The following is an 11325-nucleotide window of genomic DNA, read 5'->3' as shown; positions in this document are numbered from 1 at the left end:
AGAAGCTGGTAGAGACTAAATATTACATTGTTTTGTGTGTATTCAGAGACTATCAAAAATCAGGATAGACTCTATGATGTAATGAGGACCAGAGCAGACTCCCAGTAAATCCTGTTTGAGTGGTCCTATCTCAGTGTGCATTTGTGCATACATTTGGTAAACATGTGGGAAGTAGTAGAAGGCATTGAGCTAGAATTTGATGCCTGGGTAGAGTTTTGATGGCTAGAGAGAAATGCGACTTGCAGAAGGCAGGGGCTGCATGAGAAGACAGGTTAGGTCTCAACTAGAAGCCTTAGTCTGTGGACCTATGGGAGACCCTGATTTATCCTCTCACTTTATAGGTGAAGAAACTGGGCCCAGCAAGAGGAAAAGGATTTGAATTCAGCACCAAGGACCTGGCAAGCAGCAACACCTAGCCAGATCCTATGAGTTCCTTGTGCCGTTACTTCTTTATCCCAAGAATGGAGCACTGCACTCTTGAGTACAGAGGAAAGCTTGGGGGTCTCCAGGGGCAGAAGCCCCGGTATAGTCCATTCTGGATACTGAAAATAATAGCAGCTTGGAATATGGCAAAGAGTGGATGACAGCAAAGAGGGAAAGAAAGAGGAAAGGGGGAATGGAAGGAAGAAAGGAAGGAGGAAAAGATGTATTTATCATGGGTCAGGCAGTCCCCTTTAATCATCATATCAATCCTATGAACAGGGTAGATATTGTCCCCTTTTACACCTGAAGGCACTGAGGTTCAGAATAGTTACATATCTTGCTCAAACTCATACCTAACAAGTGGTAGGAATGAGAACCAAACCCACATGTATCAGACTTTGGGGTTTGGGCTCTAACAACTGCATTGACTGCAACCAGACTAGTATCCAGATGACCTTGTGTTTTGATCCCTAACTTCCTCTGCATCAGTGCTTGGCACAGTGCTCTCTTCCCTGATATTTTGAGGGAAGACAAAAGTGTCAGGTGTCGTGACTTTTTACTTGAAGTTTCACTTAATCTTCATCTCTCTTTAAAGTTGTTAGTATTAGCCCAGTCCTGCAGGACAGGAGACTGAGGCTGGGGAGTTCAAGCCCCAACTTCTAAAGGAGAGAGCCGGAATTTAAACTAGGTCCCTCTGACTCCTAGTTCCACGTTGCTTCCTTTATAGCATGAGTTTTCAGAGCCACAGAAGGGGAGGATCCCTTGCAGGTAGCTGAGGAGCGACTGTCGCATGTCTACCATTCCCAGCTTGGGAGGGAGCCCAGAACTGGAGAATCTTATCAGCTTTATTTCTCTGCCTGCCCTGAAACTCTCCCCTTGCATTTTATCTTAGAGGCAGTTTTTAGGAGCTATATTGTCCAGTAATTCAAGAACAAGATTCCCAGGCTCCAATGTCCTGCTAAAGACTGAACTTCATAGAGTTATCTAGTCCATGCAGTCTGTCTGTATAATATCCTTCCTTTGTAGAGAAAGACATTAGGAAAAAGATGACTTTCTAATGGCAAAGGACAGGACAGGCACCTCCGATATCATATGATAACCATCTGCTTAAGGAGTTAGAGCTACTAATTGGTCTCTCACCTTCAGTTTAAAAAATACACCTCCAACTTGGGGTTATTGTACAGTTCACTCATCAAAATCTACATTAAATGAACCTTCAAGTTGTGGCACAGACCACGACGTTTTTTTTTTCTCCCTTGTCATGGAAATTGAAATGACTGCCAGGAAGGCATGGAGAAAGGTTGTGCGACAGATGGTGGGATTTCTGAGGCCAGGGAAGTCTGTAATTTATATTTCTCAGGGCTGGTTTAAAGCACTATCCAAATAGCCCAAGCTGGAGCACCTAGGGAGGCTGGTCAGTGAGTTGCTAAATGTAGGCTGTCTGATAGCTTTAGGATTTCAGGACGTAATGATCAAATAAAGTCCTTGTCCTCATGGAACTTAGACTTTTCTAGGTCTTTATCTCTCTGGGTAAAGACTGATGCTGAGGTAGACAGTGAACATAAAATTAGGCAGAGTAAGATGACTCACATAGGATGATTTAGGGGCAAGTCAAAGTCTTCCCCACCGACCTTCCCAGCAAGCAAGAAACAACTATTTTGTCAACTTGTTATAGTGTCTGAAATACCGCCATTAAAGATGCATTGCTATTCTGAATTGCGAATTTAGAAATAATCCCCTGGTAAAACGTACATAGTCTTTCAACATATATTTGTTTCTTTGTCTTCCTGGCACAAACATCTTAGACCAAAGCTCTGGGTGGTGGAGATGGTGCAGTGGGTGGGACAACTTAGGGAGGTAGCAGTTGTAAAAATGAAATAGTTCACAATTTTGTTGATATTGGACATTCACGCAGGAATTTCCAGCATCTACTCTAAGCCTTGCTATGACAATGTTGTAGGGGCATGGCTTCACTTAGAAAACCCATAGATCAGAAAGAGAGTGGCTGGCATATATGAAGAAGACGCCATGTTGTTTCTGCTATCAGGAGAGTCCAAGAGTGCTCGCCTTCATCCTTCATTGCTCTCTGACAATTTGTAGAATTAACTACAGAGTCATGATTACTCTGGCAAGCTGATTACCCTGGTGAAAATGTGTTCTTGTTTCCCCAGAGCCACCAGCCCAGTGGAAATCCATGTGCTGCTTGTTTCTTCAATTTCTTGTGGCTGAACCAATGACGATGACGGTTTCAGGAAAAGAAGAAGATAGAAAGTCCTTCCAAGCCATGACTGAGGTAATGAGCTACAAAGCTTGACTAAGCCAGGGTTAATCTCTTCTGTTTCTTCACATGACTTAAAGGCAGTGACCTCATTCGTGGGCTCTCATCCTACTGTCACTCCCAGTTGAAAGGTCCTCCATCACCCTGTCTAATCATTCGGATCCTCCAGTTCCTTCCAGTTCAGAACACGACTCATGTTCTCCACAAAGTGCTTCCTTTTCATTCTTGTCTGCATAGTCCAGTCTTCTGACCTTTTATTGTTCTTATCGTTTTCTTAGACTGTTATGGTTTTATTGCCCTGCAGTATTATATATCAAGTTCACAGGCATCCTTTGTATCTCTCCAGCTAAACTATAAGCCCCTTAAGGAGAGGAACGATGTCTTATATATCTCTAGTGCTTAATGAATTACATGGCACTGTAGCACTTTTTGAATTGAATTGAATTGACCCATTCATCTCTAATCCAGCGGCAGTGCTAAGTTTCCTGCCTTGACTTGGAATGAACAGTGCCAAAGGATATAAGAAAAATATTAAAGTTGATCAAGTCTTCAGTAGAACAGCTCCACTAGAAACCATAAATTCCCTGTGAGGATCGGACGGAGAACATGCTCTGAATACATAACCTTGGATCACTGTGAGCAAGTGGGTGAAACAAGGTGAAAGGTGATTTAGAGGAAAGGAAGAGAAAATTAAAGAAGATTAGGGAACTCAGAGACTATATTTTGAGACTATAACCAGCAGGACAGTTAATCATCATGCGTTTCCAAGGCACGTATTTTGTAGTAAAGGGTGGTTTTAGAGAAAAAACACTGGGGCAGAGAAGAGGTTGTTCAGCCAAAGATGTGTGAGCTCCTGGAAACAACTGGGAGAGAAGAGGAAGAAAGTTCTGGAACTGGAGAAACAGCGTTGTGGAAATGAGAAAAAAAATAGATTGGAGACCCCTGGCCTAGAGCCTAGAAAATGTAGGGCACACTTTGTGTAAAGATTTTACACTTTGTGTAAAAGATTGTAGAAAGCGAGCCAAGGTATGTCTTAAAGAATATTCAGTGAAAGTCCTTAGCCACAGGGCTTGTCTGGGCCTTTGAAGGTCTTGACTACTTTCCCCATCCAGGAACGAGTGGAAAACCTCAAGGGGTGGATGGAAGGGAAATTGTTAAAAGTTTGTTCGGCCAAGGGCTGGTCATTAGTGCCACAAGCTGTCCCAGTCCATCCACCTAGCCCTGGGGGCAGGTTATACCTCTGATAAAGACAGGATTGGGTTCTGGAGAAGAAAGGGCAGTAGAGGACAAGTCTTTACCCCTTCATTTTCCCATGTCTCATTTGGTGACCTTACAGGGTGTGTCAAATTGATGATTTCTTTCCTGCTGCATTTACCTGCCCCAAGGTTTGCTGTCTCTGAGGATGAGGTTTGTTGTTGCTGCTGCAGGGAAAATGGTCTGAACTGGGGCAAGATTCAGAAGCCTGTGGCGATGCTTTTCATGCTCTTTCTAGAACTGATTCCTATCCGTGTCCTTAGGCAAGACACTCTGTTTTCCCATCGCTAAAATGGGATAATAACTGCTCTGACAAAAATAGCATGGGAATAAATCCATTTGCCAGGCTTCTCCCTTTGAAGTCAACAAGGATGCCTTATCATTACTATAACCACTTTAACGCTCTCTCTTTGAAGACACCAGCACAAACCTAGAGGCATCTCAAATACATTTAATTGCGTCCATTTTTCTCCCCGCAGAAATACAAGAGGGGTGGCCAAAATGTGTGAGTGGGAAGAGGCAGCCGTGTGGGTAGAGGGAGAACAAGAGCGGTGAGGTCAGAGCTTCACAGTCCTGATAGGAATCACAATCTCAACAATAACGATAATCAGGAGCACCATCTGACTGTTTTTTAAAATATAAAGACCCTCCACGAGCATGCTGTAAACATTGGTGAAAAACCTGGGTGGCCTCTGGGGGCTGGAAGCCGATTTCAGACACGCAGTTTACAGGTGGGGAAAAGGAGACCTGAGGAATCATTGTCGGGAATCAAATGAGGAGCAGAAAGTTGGAGAAATTCACCTCCAAATTCACGGGGGCAGGCTTGTAGCACCCACATCCTACTCTGGTGGCAGAGCAGTGATTCTGAAGAGAATTGCAACTCTCAGATGCATGCCTTTATTATTCAAGGTCCAACCTCAGCACAAAACCTGTGGGTGATTTTTCCCTCTCTCTTTTTTCCTGCTCACTCTTTCTGGGCTGATTCTATTAATTTCCCCCAATGGCACGTGTGCGGTCCTGCACCGACGCTGCCATTGCTGATCTCCTTATTCGTCTCGTAGCAGAGAGGCCATTTGGATGAATATATGTTCCCCATTTTCTTTGCATTATAAATTCAGTGTTGTGGGAAAAGGAGCGAAATGTAATGGCAAGGCCTCCGCAGAGAAATGTCCCTATTTGAGAAGAGGAGTTTTATAGGGGGGAACAATTGACAGGCTCTCAGTACAGTGGGTACGTTTTTCTGTACAACTGCATCACCACTAATGATAAATGAGGAATGTATGATAGCTGGCACCATTGTCTGACAGCTACAGTTTTGGCCAGAGGGCCGTGGCAGCCTTTAGACTTCTGTTCAAAATGAGTTAAACATATTAGGCATTATGAAGGCACAGAAGCCTCGAGAATGAGTGCTGAAATGAGTGATCCGGGTAGGCTCCTGGGTACACAACTTGCAAAGCAGATGTCATTCTAATAATGTGTGATATAGAACATGCCTGGCCTAAACCCTGCCGGATGAAATATGAAGCCCCGTTGGTGATATTTAATACCATTTTATGAGGTGCCATCTTATAAAGACAATGCCCGCCGTATGTGGAATGCTTAAGGTATTTTGCCAAAGGCACAGGGAGGTATCTGGAGTAAGTAGAATTTTTATTATTTTATAAGCCTTTACTTTGTAATATTTCTGTTTCCACATTATTGTGGGGCTTGCTGCCCTAACCCTCTGTCGAGTGAACCTGACGAGCGGCTTGCTGGTAGATTGATGGATAGCCCTCGCTGTTTCTGGAAGAAAAGGCTAGCTCCCACCTAAATGCGTTCTTCAGAAAGCCCTCAACGCAGAAATACAGCTTTACTACCAGCATTCTCTGAGCGGGGACTTTGAGGGCAGCACACAAAAATATTGCCATTTTGCAAGTGGACCATCTCGAGGGTAATAGAGGATTTGTGTGGACTACAGCTACCAGTTCACATTTTCTCTTTTCTCTACAGTTTCTGATGCCGGGTACCCACCGAAGTTTGGGGTCCCTTTTAGGACATCCTAAGGTTGATCAGCCTTGTGAGTCTTAAGCCACAGCGTCGGTGTGGATCTTGCAGCCCCTAAAGTCCTAGGAAGTCTAAGTGTGTGAACAGCGATGGTCCAGGGCTGGAAGGGATTCTTGGGAGAGGTGTGCGTGGTGCAGAGAGAGGAAGGGCACTGTCGGGAAGGATGAAGTGATGATAAGAGTACCCAATTTAAAACATGTCACATTTTACATTTGTTTTCTAAATGCATTTACATTTACAACTCCCATATCACATACAGCCCTCCATAAGTTGAGAGCCATATAACTGACCAGACTCAGAATGCTTAAGAAAGGCATCACATGTTACATTTCTGAATCAGGGTCTGTACTCCTCATACTCATGGTCTGGGCAGTGACATTTCTTCAAGGATCTGTTCAAGGGGAAGCATCCTGTATTAATTATAGGTGCAATGGATGAAGAAGAGTAGACTTTTAAAATTTTTTTCTTTTTTGAGATACCGGCATATCAAAGAAACTTCCCAGCACATCCTCGGAAGTAACATAACCAAGGTCATTTTCTTCTGAATTTAGGTTAAGCTCTTTGGACAGAGCTCTGCCCAACAGTTTGTGGGCGTGAACACTGCCTTCTCTCAATGATAAACCATCCAGACAGTGTGCACGGCCTGCTGGATGTGTATGGCCAGGAAGGCTACTTTTCACCAAACCGTTGCCTCTCTGCCACCATCAGTGGAGCTATTTGCTAACGCGTAGCCTGGTGTGTTTGTTTTCCAATGGGCTTACACAGATTGTTCTTGTTATTGTGTGATTTAGTTAAATATCTAGTAATTGATGAAATATTACTGCAAAAAGAAGGGAGTTGTTCCTCTGCTATTGAAATGCACACTTTGGGGCTACTCGATGAAAGCAAGACACTAAAAAAAAAAATGTGCTGTTGAATTAGGCATGTGTAAGACATCTGCAGAGGATTGGAGGAAGATCATAAAAAGTAAGAGCATTTTACATTCAGATGGCTTTACAAGTGTCTAGTTCTCATTCCATTTGAAAGAGACTGAAATCAGAGATTGTAACTGATGGATGCTAGGGGTGTGGTTTTTGTAAGAACGACGAGTTGAACCCCCAACAGCTGATGCAAAGACAAGGTTTAGGTCTACATCAGAAGATTGACCGATAATGTACTTTGAGGAGTTTTCAGCTAAACTAAAATATTTAAAGTCTACACAGATGACTTTTGCAATTCCGTGCTTTGGCAGACACTTCTCCTCAACCAGCCCACGACGGTCCTCATTGGGGAGGATCTGAATCTGTTCAGGTTCCAACTGCTGGTATGATTCCAAGCAGAACGGCTCCTTTCTTAGATGAGCTGGATTTTCACATCAGCTTTTTTTTTTTTTTTTTTTTTTTGAAATGAAGGGAGTCAGAAAAGTTTGGTGCTTGAAATAGAAGGACAACATTGTAGAGTCAGGGACAAGAGCATAGGATTTGGAGCTTGATGACCCAGCTCTGCTACTAAGTATGAACAACCTTGAGGAGGTACGTCACTTAACCTTTCTAGACCTGTTTCCTCATCTGTAAAATGAGGATAATGATATTCTTCCCTATCTACCTTGCATCATTGCTCTGACTAGCAAATGATAGAATGTGAAACCTTTCACATCATCTATGAATATGACTTGCCCCTGCTGCTGCTGTTTCTACCTCCATCAGTACCGCGATGGCTACCACTCATACTGTGCTTCCAGCTACTACTACTTGGGTACTGATGTGACTAGGGACAGTAGGCACTGGTTTCCCTCAATTCCATGGGGTCTCTTTTGGAAGGACAGCTTTGCTTCAAAAGGGCAAGTGCTAGACTAGGGGTTAGAAGACCAGTTTCTTGCCACTCAAGAAATGTGTGACTCTGGAGAAGGCATCTCAGTCCCTCCATGTGTGAAATGAGGGGATGTCACTCACCAGTGGTTTTCAAGCTGCTTTTCTTCAGAGCCCTAGGTATCTGCTTACATCTGATCTGTTTCATTATTATATGATTTTATGTGTAGCGTTTCTGTGTAAAATTTTGTTTAGAAAATGAAAATAAAGTTCCCGTTTTAAAAAGGGCTTACAAATCACTGGATTAGAGGTTCCCTAATGTTCCTTTTAACTACAAAAGCCTGCAATTTTGTCATTCTGGGAATTATGTCCCCCATTCCCTGATTCTCGGACCACTGTGGTCACTTAATTCCCAACTTGATCGTCAGAGCCAAAGAGAACAAATTGTCCAACTAATTAATTGCCTCCCATATGTGTAAGTGCCAGCTTTCAGCGTGTGGCCTGGCCCTTCCCTTTATGGACAACGGCAGCCTCAAGGTCCATATGACAATATTTTCTGTGGCAGTCCTCAGGTCTAATCTTTAAACAGGACCTGAGACACCTCACACTTGTCAGGAGAAGTAAAGGAGATTGGCAGATTTGTGACTTTCTATCATTTTCAGCTAAGGTGTTTTAGAGACACGTGTGCCCCTCACCCTCCAAATACAGGGAGAGGAATGTGTGACGGCTACAAATCCTCTCCATCTCTTTGTATAAAAGTCTGACTGATTGCTCTTTTGCTGTAAATACCTTGATAGATGAACTAGGGAGAAATGCATGTTTCCAATGAAGAGCACAGAAGTTGTGACTGGATGTTACCACAAGGCCCAGTCCCTGCCCCAGGGAAGGTATTAGAATGAATCAGATTATTTCCTTCCCTCTTCACTTCCCTTGGCTGGAAAGTCCTGAGATTTTTCTTCTAAGGGATTCACTACAGGCAGTGGTCAGAGCCGTTCTGTTGCTACCCCATTTCTAGGTGAGCCACCCCCCTGCGGCTTGGGGTTCAAGGTTGCTCTGACTGAAGACTCCTCACCTGGAGTGGGTAATAACTCGATATTGCTTAGCACAGAGATTTGGGGGAGACGGATATCCCTTGACTGGACACTGTCTCATGTCCTATAATTTCTAACCCATTGTGATCAAATAATCAAAGAGGCCAGAGAGGACACATATCCCTAATTTTCACAGGCTCCTGAAACCATGTTTCTGAGTACTGATGTCACCGAGCCCAGCACCTTTTTTGTGTCCTGTGAATTTTCACCAAGGAGATGGGAGTATCTCCGTTCTGATTTGCATCTGTAATGAAGAAGAAGATCTGCTGTGCTTGCTGGCCAGGCAGATTGATCTGCACCCATTAGAAAGGTCTCATTTTCCAACAGTAGGGTAAAAACTTTTGCCAGCAGGATTGGATAACTGAATGATTCAGGTAAACAGTGTTTTGGTTGTTGGAGAGTTTTGACAGGTACTATATGTGGTTATGTGTTTCTAATGCTTTACAATACTTAATTTTTGAACGAACTAATTGATGTATACTATTGTCACTCCTTGGGAGTTACAGATGTCTATCCAGGGACATACAAATAGACAAAAAGAATTCCTCCTGAGGATCAAGCTGTAAAGTCAACATATATTGTGCCAGAGCACAGATAAGTGAAATCTCTTTACAGTGATGGGATGACTTTCATGTTCAGAAATACTTGGCTGCAAGCTGAGGCACTATTGTGGCAAATCTACACAAATAATATAATTACCAGAGAAGGGGCTGATCAGATATAAAAGTAGAAAAAGGGGAGGATTCCAGTAGCAAATGCTGGCTCACATAGGGGAGAGAGAACCTCAGCCTGGTAATGCTGTGCTGTGGTCAAGATGGCTATGTCAGGTGATGCCATCTAAGACACCAGCCGTACAACAGATCCCCCTTTTTCTGATTCACTTAAACTTCTGATGAAAGTTCATTTTATCATGAGGCTCTGGCCTTGCACAGAAAACTCCTGGGCAGCCAGACCCAAGGATTTAGGTCTGAAGGAGAGTAACACTTGTCTTATAGGTAATTAAATGAGCACTTAGGTTTTACACCACAGGTCTCTTGAGCTTGACTTGCACGAGTCCACTGGTGAGAGATAGGCTGTTCTCGGTGTGCCAACAAATCAGTTTCCAAGGACCATCAGAAATGCAGACCAGACCCTAATTAACAATGGGCACAGTTGCCTGTGTCCACCAGGGTAAGTGCACCAACCGAATAAATGTTGTTTTGTAAGCCGCCTGAAAACAGCTCACTGGACCCTCCCTGGTCAGCAGACCTTTTGTACATCTGCACTGTGGGACCCTTTCGTCTAATCAGAATTGTGTACCAGTGCCAGGCAAAATAAGTGCACACACTGGTAGGTAAGTCACATCTCTGTGACTCACCTTTCCTCCATTTGGCCACAGCAGACAAAGGATCCGCTACATCCTCATGTCAGTAGTTTAGCGTCTTCAGCTTTGCTGTTCCTCATGCTTTGGCCTTGAACATTGACTCTAGACTTGGGTTTAGTCTTGCTTTTGTTTTTTCCCATTTTTCCCTTTTTTGTTTTTCATTAAGAGTGTCGTTGAGGCCTGGGTGCCTGGACGGCTTAGTCAGTTAAGCGCCTGACTCTTGATTTCAGCTCAGGCCATGATCCCAGGGTTGTGAGACTGAACCCCACATTGGGCTCTGCACTGGGCACGGAGCCTGCTTAAGATTCTCTGTCCCTCTCTCTCCCTCCCTCCCTCCCCTCCCCTGCTCTTGCACACACACTCTCTATAAAATAAAAATAAATAAAGAGTTTTATTGACGTTTAACTGGCAAACCATAACAGCACATTTAAAGCATGTGATTTAATAGGTTTTGATAATATTGATATACCCATGAAACCATCACCACAACCAAAATAACGAACACATCTCTTGCCCTCAAAAGTTCCTTTGTGCCCCTTGTTAATCCCCATTTACCCTGCTCCTGGGCAACCGCTGATGAGCTTTTGTCCTTAGATTTTAAATCAAGCTCTTGTGGTATATTTTTGTACTGGTAACTAAGGACCGTTTATTACTACCTCAGTTGCCTCAATGGACTTTTCTAGCTCTGTTGGAAACCTGGGTGTCTGCATTTCACTTCTTGTTGCAAGAATTCCCTATAAATGAAGACTTTCTTGTCCAGACTGTGTTCTATACTTTGCTGCTAGAATAATTGTATTTCACCTACCTTCTGGGCTCTCCACCTGTTCTCTCTGCTGCATTCCTGACATCAACCTGCTACCAGTTCATTTCCCAGCTTTGTTGGCCACCAAGCTCTGCATGGCAAATAACTTTGCTCTGCCACTGCTCCACTGTAGGTCCTTGATAATGTCTGGTGTCTTCTGGCTACGTTTTCCCCCTTACCTGCTCCTAGAAATGTACCTAAAAGTTGCTTGAAGCCACTGGTCTAACCAGTTGTTACCTTTCAGTCATTCTAGGATGAATCTATCCCGTCATCAGTTGATCCTA

The 11325-nt window shown here is 43.6% G+C and overlaps 1 long non-coding RNA gene across 1 annotated transcript in view; it reads left to right on the top strand.

Moving 5' to 3' along the window:
• The first annotated feature begins 2599 nt into the window (after positions 1–2599).
• The window catches only part of LOC109254565 (uncharacterized), a 95534-nt gene continuing 86808 nt past the window's right edge, over positions 2600–11325 (top strand). Inside the window, exon 1 of the long non-coding RNA XR_002074898.2 lies at positions 2600–2716. This is a non-coding gene — a long non-coding RNA (uncharacterized LOC109254565). The remainder of the gene's footprint in view (positions 2717–11325) is intronic.

This window comes from Panthera pardus, unplaced genomic scaffold (genome assembly GCF_024362965.1).
Source record: "Panthera pardus isolate Hobbes unplaced genomic scaffold, ASM2436296v1 HiC_scaffold_25, whole genome shotgun sequence".
Lineage (NCBI taxonomy): Eukaryota > Metazoa > Chordata > Mammalia > Carnivora > Felidae > Panthera > Panthera pardus.
This window is presented reverse-complemented; position numbering and strand designations above follow the sequence as displayed.